This window comes from Vespa velutina, chromosome 23 (assembly GCF_912470025.1).
Source record: "Vespa velutina chromosome 23, iVesVel2.1, whole genome shotgun sequence".
Taxonomy (NCBI): domain Eukaryota; kingdom Metazoa; phylum Arthropoda; class Insecta; order Hymenoptera; family Vespidae; genus Vespa; species Vespa velutina.
This window is the reverse complement of record NC_062210.1, coordinates 3,597,966-3,608,158: the sequence shown is the minus strand read 5'-3', so window position 1 is coordinate 3,608,158 and position 10,193 is coordinate 3,597,966.

Below are 10,193 nucleotides of genomic sequence, written 5' to 3'. Positions count from 1 at the left end.
GAAAATGAATTTTTCTTTGATTCGTTAGGATGTAATAGCTCGGTAAAGTGACGTACCGTCGTCGCATTTATATGTAAAAGATAGATAGCAGGATATTTAAGCGAGTTTAGTAATTTCGTACTACTACGGCGAATCATTATACGTCACGAAATATGTCGTGTCACGTATACGTGCGGAATATTGAAACCCCCGTACGTCCCTTAAACGTTCATATGCCGATCTCGCATATGATTTCAGAACGTTCGACCAAAGGCTCTATTATTATTTTTTCATTTATCGTTCTTCTTATTTATTTGCATTTACATAACATCCATAAAATTTCTTAGCACCGAGAAAGCATCCGTACTAAGCATACCGAGATTTTCTCGCAACAATGCATAAGGGAAAGTAACTCTGTCTTATTCTAGCAAAAATCCAAATTTAACGATAGAAGGAATCGAAGAGACGATACTTTGTATTATAAATTTAATTTGCGATAATATTATAACATAGTAAACGGTTGTTTATTATTCCGAAAAATTATTTTGAGTATAATTGGGGATAAGAAAATTCTGCATTAGTTTATATGTTGATTATGCATTTATCATAAAATGTGACAACCTTTGATAGTAAGTATTGCTTTTATTACGTAAATGACTAATGGCGAAAAACAAAAATAAACTATGGCACGATAACGAGTATTGCGCTTCTTTTTCAGACCCCGTTAAACTATACGATATTAGCTATATCGTAATAACTGGCAAAATTGTTATTTCCAAACACGAGAAAATAAGAAAAAAATCTTAGATGCGATAATTTCATGTCTCATGGCGTATCGTGCCGTCTCTACTAATCACGCGAGGTTAAACTTTGTTTCGTCGAGTATCTATCTGGTAGTTAACTACCCTCTCTCTCTCTCTCTCTCTCTCTCTCTCTCTCTCTCTCTCTCTCTCTCTCTCTCTCTCTCTCTTTCTCTCTTTCTCTCGCTCGTTCAGCTCTCCGCTGATTAGCAGAACGTCCGCGGAGAGATGGCTTTAGATATAAGTTACTTTGTTGCAATCCTCGAACTTAGCTACCGTTTTTCTCGCACGCGAACTTTCAAGAGTTCGAGTCTGAAGGTCTATGAAATTTTTCTTTTAGATTTTTCTTTTAGATTTTTCTTCGAATAGAAGAATCACTGATGTGGGCGAAACAGCGTACACGAACACGCGTACGCAACCCATACGCATGCAATATCTTCCATCGTCCGATTATTTAGTAAATCTCTTTCTCGTGTAAAACGCCGCAAAACGTACGGCTTACACGCGAGCTCGCGAGAATGCTCCTTCGTGACGATCCTGGCTGCGGGCCGAGGATAATGAAGGAGAGTAATATACATTGTAGGAAATCGTACGGATAATCGTCTCGTGTATCCAACGGTAGATTTCGCGTAGGAAGAAAAGGATTCGACAGGATCGCAGCTAAGGCTCTTTTTGTAAACGCTCCAGCGATTTGTTCAACTTTATTATTTCTCGATAATGATTGTTAAAGTAATAATTGCCCTTTGACCTCGTAGGTACCTTCGTACATCTACGATTAACGAGAGAAGCCGCGTAAAGTCGATAATATCGTTCGAAAGGATAAGGACTTTGATTCGAATTACACAGGCACGAACTCGATGAGTCGATAAAATGGCGCTATTCAATATTGATCGTCGATAATTACGCAGAGAAAAGGAGAATCGCGCCGCGTATCGGTCATTTCGAGAACTAAAACAAATAGTTCCTTTGATCTCCGTCAGATGGCAAATATGTGGCGCGGCTTTTAAATGAGATTCGAACGTTTATAGTAATTATTATAATAAAAAATTTTAACTCTACGTTTGTTCGGCGAGCTTTCAAATAATTCCTTCAAAATTACTCGCTCACGAGTAATATAATTGTAAGTTTCTATTAAAGCGCTATTTGAGATATCGATTCGAGGCGTTCTCTTTCGATCTTCCTTCCTCGAAACGATCCTCGGACGACGGAGAGCGGATTATACGGTATCCCATCGGGTCTAGATCGGGGGTAGTCGGTCGTCTCATGAATTAGGCATCGAACAAGTTAATGAAACTTTTCTCGAACCATTACGTCTAATAATAGACTGGATCCTGCTGGATATGGAGTGTGATGAAAAAAGGGAAGCTCGCGCGTTCCTTGTCTTTACCAACTTTTGACCAACTTGTGAATAAATATATATACATATATGTATATATATTTAGAGAGAGAGAGAGAGAGAGAGAGAGAGAGCATTACTTCGATTACATAATATGCGTATCAGTCCGACTGGGTACTCGAGTTCCGTCGCGACGACTATTCGATCGTCAAACTCTAGCAGACGCAGACGAAAGAAGGGCATTCGAGATGGAGGAATAGGGAGAGGAACTCTCCCGGTGGTGCTCGATTTTAAGCTCGCGTAGCTCGTAGGAGGCGTCTGTCGGTGCGCGTTTATAACCGGCCGTGGATTAGTAGCGCGGTATGCGCGATGCACGATGTTTAATGCATGCCGCTCGAAGCGCGTTCGCCGGGGGCGTGGAAAATTGAATCGGAATTTGGATCGATACGCGACAGGAGCCGTAGGAACTTTGCTTATTCGATATCTCGACCGGTCCGCGACGGCAGAATCGATCATAGGGGAGAATAGAAATACCATTTATCCCTTTCAAAAGTCCAAAACTATCTAATAGAAAGTAGTTTCCTTTTCTTTCAATTTATTACATTACACATTACATTTCACTTTCTTCCTTACTTTCCTAATAATGGACAATAAAGGAAGCACCGAGAGTCGACCTTAATACCGCGCGTCAAGCTTCCTACTCGTTAACTCGAGAATGCTATTGTGAGCGCTCTCTCTCTCTCGCTCTCTCTCTCTCTCTTTCTCTCTCTCTCTCTCTCTCTCTCTCTCTCTCTTTCGCTCTATTCGTTGAAGATAGTTTCCTCTGCCGGCCAGATTTTCCAACGCGCACAAACCAACCGCGGATTGGTCGAGTCACTTAACGGGACGGCTGTAGGAAAAGCGAAACCGGAAGCGGCCAGTCGCGAACGCGGAATCCTCTCGAAATTACCGCTGGCTTGCCGCTCACGTTGAGTGTATATACGGACCGAGCACGTATCAACAGGAGAATAGAATTTCCTCTTGAAAGTCAATCTACCTTCGTTCGTCTCCATGAGACACTGCACGAGTACGAGCGAGCGAGCGAGCGAGAGCGAGAGAGAGAGAGAGAGAGAGAGAGAGAGAGAGAGAAAGAGGGAGAGAGAGAGAGAGAGAGGACAAAATTAATCCCGGAATTTCTTAGAAAGAGAAACAATTATTTCGTCTCATCCGATATGTCCTTAAAGGTTCATTCGAATGGCAAAGATACGTATATCGTTAAATTATTAATAAATCATTCGTTTTGATATAGTTGATATATGCGAAAAAAAAAGGAAGTTATTTCGATCGAACGTCCCTTCGATCGAACGTACTGCGACCAAAAGGACAGAGTTTTATCGTTAAGAAACCGATTGGCACAGAGACGACGGCTCGGTCCATTCTAAAGGCGCCACGCGATCATCGAGAGATATACGAGAGATTCTTTCGTGAGAGTTACGTACTCTGCCAAGCCGGATCCTCCCTACTCGTCTTTTACTCGTCTTTGTCGTCGTTTAGCGAAAAATCCGAAATCGCTTTCGACGGATGCTTTCCCAGGGCAAGTCTCGTAGAAAAATAATCCCCGAGTTCCCGAGCAGAAATTTATCCCTTCTCCTAACATAGTTTACGTACGTGGACACGAGCAAAAGGGTTGTCGGAAAATAGCGGACTCGCCTTCCTCTTTTTCTCGCTACGTACGGGCGCAACCCCAAAAGTCCTACGGTGAATTTATAACAGAAAATACACGCAATAAAATCGCAGGTACACGCACGGTAACACCAATACGCACGCAATAAAAATCGTACGGACGACGGCGCACCGCGAGAGAGTATAAATTCGCTCTCGGACAAACGGCGAGAATCCTCTTTTTTCTTTTCCTTCCTTCCTTCCTTTCTTTCTTTCTTTCTTTCTTTCTTTCTTCGAAAAGGAAGAGAACAGTAGTAGTAGAAGAAGAAGAAGAAGAAGAAGGGCGCGGTCGCCCTTCCTGACATCGCTACGATTTAAATATTATCTTGTAAAAGGGGATGGGTTTAATGCATTTATAATTGTAGACGGGAGTGTAAGGGCGGGCCCGGGTCATCGGTCGGACATCAGTGACCCTTCCGGATGACCCCGAAGAAAAGGGGTCACCGTCCACCACGTTCTCCGTAACCTTTTCCTTGGCAAAGGATGGACAGTTAGGGCCGGAAAGCGAGCGAGTCGATCGACACCAGTTCGTTCTCGATTCGAGGCACGGGCCTTACCGGTTCCTGTCAGCATTTTTTCGAGGCTTCTTTCGAGCGACGCCATGTCCCTTCCTCGTTTCCCTGACCCTTTCCCTTCCCTCTGGCTCCGAGACCGATAAATATGTCCTTAAAGCGAGAAGCTACGACGAGTAACGACGAAACCAAAAGACTTTTGACGGATTTCCAAGTTCCACTTGTCGAGTCTTCCGTCTTTCTCAATTCTCGAAACGATTAAATCTTTTAAAATGGCCGAAACGTTTTTATTTTTGGAAGGACGTTGCGATATAACGGTTCGTTGGAAAATTGAAACGCAACCCTCCGTAAGCTAAGGAGGGTAGTATTCTCTTTCTAGTTCTCAGAAGCGATGCTTCTTTGCGCTTATACTCGTGTATCTCGGACCCTTTCTAATTGTTTGGGAGGTCAACCGAGACACACGACGTGCATGCATTACGCATGAATATTCGCCAATGTCCGTTCTCTCTCTCTCTCGCTCTCGTTCTTGCGTTTTCTTCTCCAACATGCCGGCCTGTATTATTAGCGTCCTTATTCCACGCGGCCCTTTTCCTCGCGGCCATTACCTTTCGTCCACCTTGGTCCGAGCATTGTTCTTCTAATTTATGCCAAGGTGCCTCTAACCGAGTCTGCCATCTCTCTTTCTCTTTTTCTTTTCCTGCGATACCGAAGCTTTTGAATTATGGAGTCCGCGGTACTAAATCTTCGGGGCTAATTGAATTATTGCCCTGAAATATCTCGACGCTCGCTTTCGAAAGTGGACTTCCTCCTTCTTTATTTCGTTCGCGCGCTCGCTTCCTTCTTCCTTTGTGCGCGATCGATCCGTCGTTGTTTTTAGGGAACGCTCCCTGTGTCTCGCGGCTACAAATTCTCCCGAGACTTTCGAAAGCGTGAGAGACTAACTCGCAAGTAGGTATAATATACCGTTCCTTTGTACTTTGTCCTTTTTCGAGGCTCGCGGCTATCGTTCTTGCGATAATTTTGAAAAAGTATGCCGGAGCAATATCGCTTAGAGAAACAGAGACAGAGATTTTTCCATCCAGTCTTGTGTTTTTTAAATAACATCGATTCCGAACCTTTTAGTATTTTATACTAAGGAGACGAAACTAAGGAGAGAGGGAGAGAGAGAGAGAGAGAGAGAGAGAGAGGCTCTCGGCAAACGGGTGGCCCGAAATTCATCGACCAACTATTATCGACTTCCAAGAAACCGTCGTAGAATTTATACGCTCCGAGCGGTTATTATGAGATATTAGTCGCGGGATACGTGAATAATGCGACGATGACACGATGACATTAATATGATAATTTGAATTTATACGAAACACCGTCGTGATTTCCACGCTCGCGTCCGATAATTTCGCGCCGTTGCTGTCCGCGTTTCTCTTTCGGGAAGGCCGCGATATTATAATAAAAAATAGGAAGAGGTGGAACAAACCGAGTTAATCAATCTTTTAAACGTTAATTTCTCCCTGTCATTTACGAATCGAACATTGTTGTTACGACACTCTAATAACTCCTCGGCGCGGAGTCGAGGTTCGTCCGAAACTCGAATAGTTAATTAACCTTTCCCGGAATCGGGGAACCAGCTTGGCCGAGAATCTCCTTGAAAATCGATCCCGAAGAGATCAGCCCAAAATCGCTCGCGATTCGTACTATCGATCATTCGAATCATTCTTGATATATAATGAGATCGAACGTAGGCAATGGAGAAATATCCAGTTACCTAGATATTTCTCTTGTGTGTCCTTGCGTCGCTAAACTCGTAAGCAGGTCGGAAAAGCGGCCGTTACGATAAATCCAACCTGAGGTATCAAGCGCATGAGGCCTCAACAGGGTTCTCTCTTTTTCGTTTCTTTTCGTCTTTGTTCTTTTTTTTTTTCTTCCTCCGTACACACCGATAGCATCGTCCAGCCTCCTGAATACGTACGAACGACGACTACGCGACCGAGGATATATGCGTGCGATTCCGTTACAGTATCGCGAAACGGTACCGGGACTTTATTAAGAGGCTACCCGAAGCAACGGATAACAAGGACCTGAGAGTGACCTAGGGGCACCCTGAACGACAACGTCTCCCGTGGACGACCCTAAATTAATATTCAAATCCGTATCAACGGTTCATACGCGGACATACCTCGGGCGATTCTATTTCCAACGGACGGGCCATTGTCAGGCGGAACTTTTCGATGCGCGTGGCCATACGGTCGACGTACGGTCGGACCGAGAACTTTTTCGAGGACCTTTCGTCCTTCGTGATCGTCCACCTTGCGCGGATCCTTCCTAGCGACCCGTTTCGCGATCGACCATTGGCTCGATTTTTCCACCGGGATCTAACAACGACAACATCCTTTCTTTTTCTTTTTTTATCGCTGTACTTGGCGAATTAAACGCCAAGATTCGAAGTCGCCCGTTACGAATGTTAGAATGTTGTTTAGCAAATTTCCACGCTCCTCCGTCATGGTTCGTGCCATTCGATCTCTCGCCAATATATTTATATACGATATATATATATATATATATATATATATATATATATATATATATATATCGTTTTTCGAGCGGAATTATCCACAAAGAAAGAACACGCTCGCGTAAGGAAAAAGACGTACGGTCAGACGGACGAATAAATATAGTCTAAAAGAGGGCTCCATTTTTGGTTAAATTGCGGACAAATGAGGGCGTCTCTATGCGCGAACGATGTCGGGCGAGATCTAGGGAGAAAAAAAAACAAAGAAAAAAAAAGAAAAGAAAAGAAAAACGGCGAGGATTCGATAGGGAAAAAACTCTGATTCCCCAAGTCGTGTTACAAAGTATCGTAAGAACGAAGAGAAAAAAAAAGAAGCAAAGAGAGAAGGAGAGGGAGAGAAAACGAAGGAGAGACGGGACCGCAAAGAAGCGAGATGGAGAGAATAGAGAGAAAAAGGGAGAAAGAGCAGAAGCGAAGAATTGAAAACGGCACGCAAGCGTATTGTCCTCGCATCGAGAGGAATCGTGAAATACGATCGCCTTTTAGTAAAATGAGACCAAAATATAGGGTGTCGACCCTGCGCTTCCATCTCGCTCTCTCTTCTCCCTCCGCATCATTTTCCCTCTCTCTCTCTCTCTCTCTCCCTATCTGCCACTTCTCTCCACCATTCCGTAGGAACAATACGAAAATGCCCGTGAAATGACCATTCCAACGTGTCTCTCTTCAAAAATCGCATTGTACTTGAGATCTTGGGCGCATTAGTGCACCCTGATAACTTTCCATCTTGACATTCGATCTCTCGATTTTCATGCTCAACTTGCCGTCGACTAAACTAATGGCTTTTCTTTTGCATTTCGAGAACGTAACAGAGTCGATATTTGTTTGATATTGTTATTTTAAACAACAGAATTTATGGAATTCTGATAACGATATTGCTTGTCACGCAGGAACAAACATACCGAGAAATTCATAGAAGCTTCCATGCGAGTTCTCGATAATTGAAGTTTTAGCTGCGACCGTATGTATATTCATACTTTGATAGTTTCGCCGATAGCGTAACGAATTTAGAGAGGAATTTGAGCTCGTAGCGAAGTACCGGCTCCGTGAAACTTTAGAAACGAAAAGGTATGGCTTTCCACAGTCCATATAATTGCCGAGTGTAGCGCGGCATCAAACTCCGTCGTTGTAGGTCTTAGACGTTCGAGGTTCTCACCCCCCTTTTCGAAGATAACGGATATTATCGGTGTGAAACGGTTGAGATATTGTCTATAGAGAAAAACTAATAAAGTATTAATCTCTTTCATCCAATCGCATTAAAAGCGAGTTTATTACTATAATTTGATATTCATAACATTTTTATCCGATCGATATTTAATAACGACGTGCAAACGAACGTACGACTTTGTACGTATTCGATAAATTTTATCCATGGCTCAATCGATGGATCCAACGTTATCGATTACCCTTTACGAATACGAGAGGGAAGAACGTTTTGAAAAGAAAAACACGTGGTTGAGAACCTCTTTGAGGAATCCCTTTTCATCCTCTCCCGCACCCTGCAGTGCCTGACTCAGCTGGAAGCACAGAAAATTCTTTTTCTCTGAAATGCGCTTTCGGCCGTTCTAACGGCAACAGATTCGAAGCGTACTATCTGTCCACGACCTTCACCGACGCTTTAAAACTCCTCCTCTTGAGAGTTTAGCACTCGTACTCAACAATTCGCCAAGTGTTTTCGACGGCTTCCTTCGAAAAATACGCGTTCGACGTGGCGGCGAATTTAAATGTTTCTCCGAATCATCTTTTGCCGCTAACTTTAATCAAAAGAAAAAGCATTTTTCGTTAAAATTTGTCGCGGATAAAAGTAAACGTAAAATCCGATCTGTCGTTACTTTTCCGAGCGCGCGCGCGCGCGCGCTAGAAAGGAGAAAGCGTGTCCCGTTTATGGATGAAAATTGATGGCCGAGTCTTTGAATGCTTTTTTTCCAGATATCATTACACTAAAGGGGCAGATGCAGCAGCATCCCTCCGAGGCACCCTTCGCGCATCAACGTCGTAACCTCTTGGCGAAGAAACGAACGAACGAATCAAGACCCTCCGCTTCATCCATCCCACCCCATAGAATAGAGCCAGAACAATCTTCCCTTTATAGGAGACATACGAAGCTATTCGAATCCTGGGAACCGTTTTTTTTTTCTCTTTCGTCTCTTTCTTCTCTGTCTTTCCGAGCGCAATTATTTTCACAGCTTGGCATCCTCTTACGTCCAAGAAGGACAATGCTCCGACAAACTTGCGAGAAACAGGGCCTAGACCACATGGAAATGATCAAGTTTCGGATAGAACGATACGTTTCTCGATGGAATGAAATCGTCTAATCGTAAAATCCTATCGCCTATCTTGTCCATCCGCACATCTCGATAGAAATGCCCTCGTTAAAGATAATCGTTCGACGCGATTAAGTTTGTAATCGAGCATAATGATCGCGTACATTATCATGTAGTTTGTGCGCAGGTGCATCGTCCATGTGCATCGATTCGACAGGCGCAACAAGTGCACACTCGGTTAGTTTCTTCCGATTCTGCAGCTGTTCCAACGTCATAGATATGCAACATTAGAGAAAGAATAAAATAAATAAAGCTAGGTGCACGTTATCTAAGGCTTGTGTGTCTTTTGAAAAAGGTCGCTTTTGTAAGGGCCTCCAAATCTCGTCAACATTTCGAAGATCACGAATGCTACATTACGAAGGAGAAAGGAGTTAACCGTGGGGCCATGTTAATGGCGTCCATGAAGCCCCGCAACAGGTTCATTTCTCCAAGGAGTACCGTGCGCGAAGATCCAACGAGAAATACATCGCCGCGCGATCGTCGGCCGTTTGTCATCGTAACTGTTGATAAATACACCATTCGCGGTACGTGGTACCTTAGATTCGTTTTCAACGTGGAATCGTCGTTTTAGAATGAAATACGAAGATCGGAAAAGAAGAAAAGGAACGTTTAGCGAGCGATGGAAAAAGTCATTGATATTGTCGATATCGTTTACGCATCGAAAGGGCTTCTTCTCTCGCGTTGGAATCTTTCCAAAAGGTAGACTACTACAATATCGCTAAGCGAGGCAAGCCAAGCCGAGACGCAGAAATCGCTTTATGTCGTTCGATTCCAAATACTTGGAACGATCTAGCAATCGATCTTGGGACAGAGACGGCGAAACGGCAACAGCTGCTTGGTGAGAGTCAGTCGTCGTGACGTAGAACCAAGTAGAAGAGAAAGATCACTCCCTTGCAGCATCCGACTGGAAGGAAGCGGAAAGAGCAGCGAGAAGACTTTCGCTTTTCCCACCCCTCGCTGAATTCGTTCGTTTTCTTC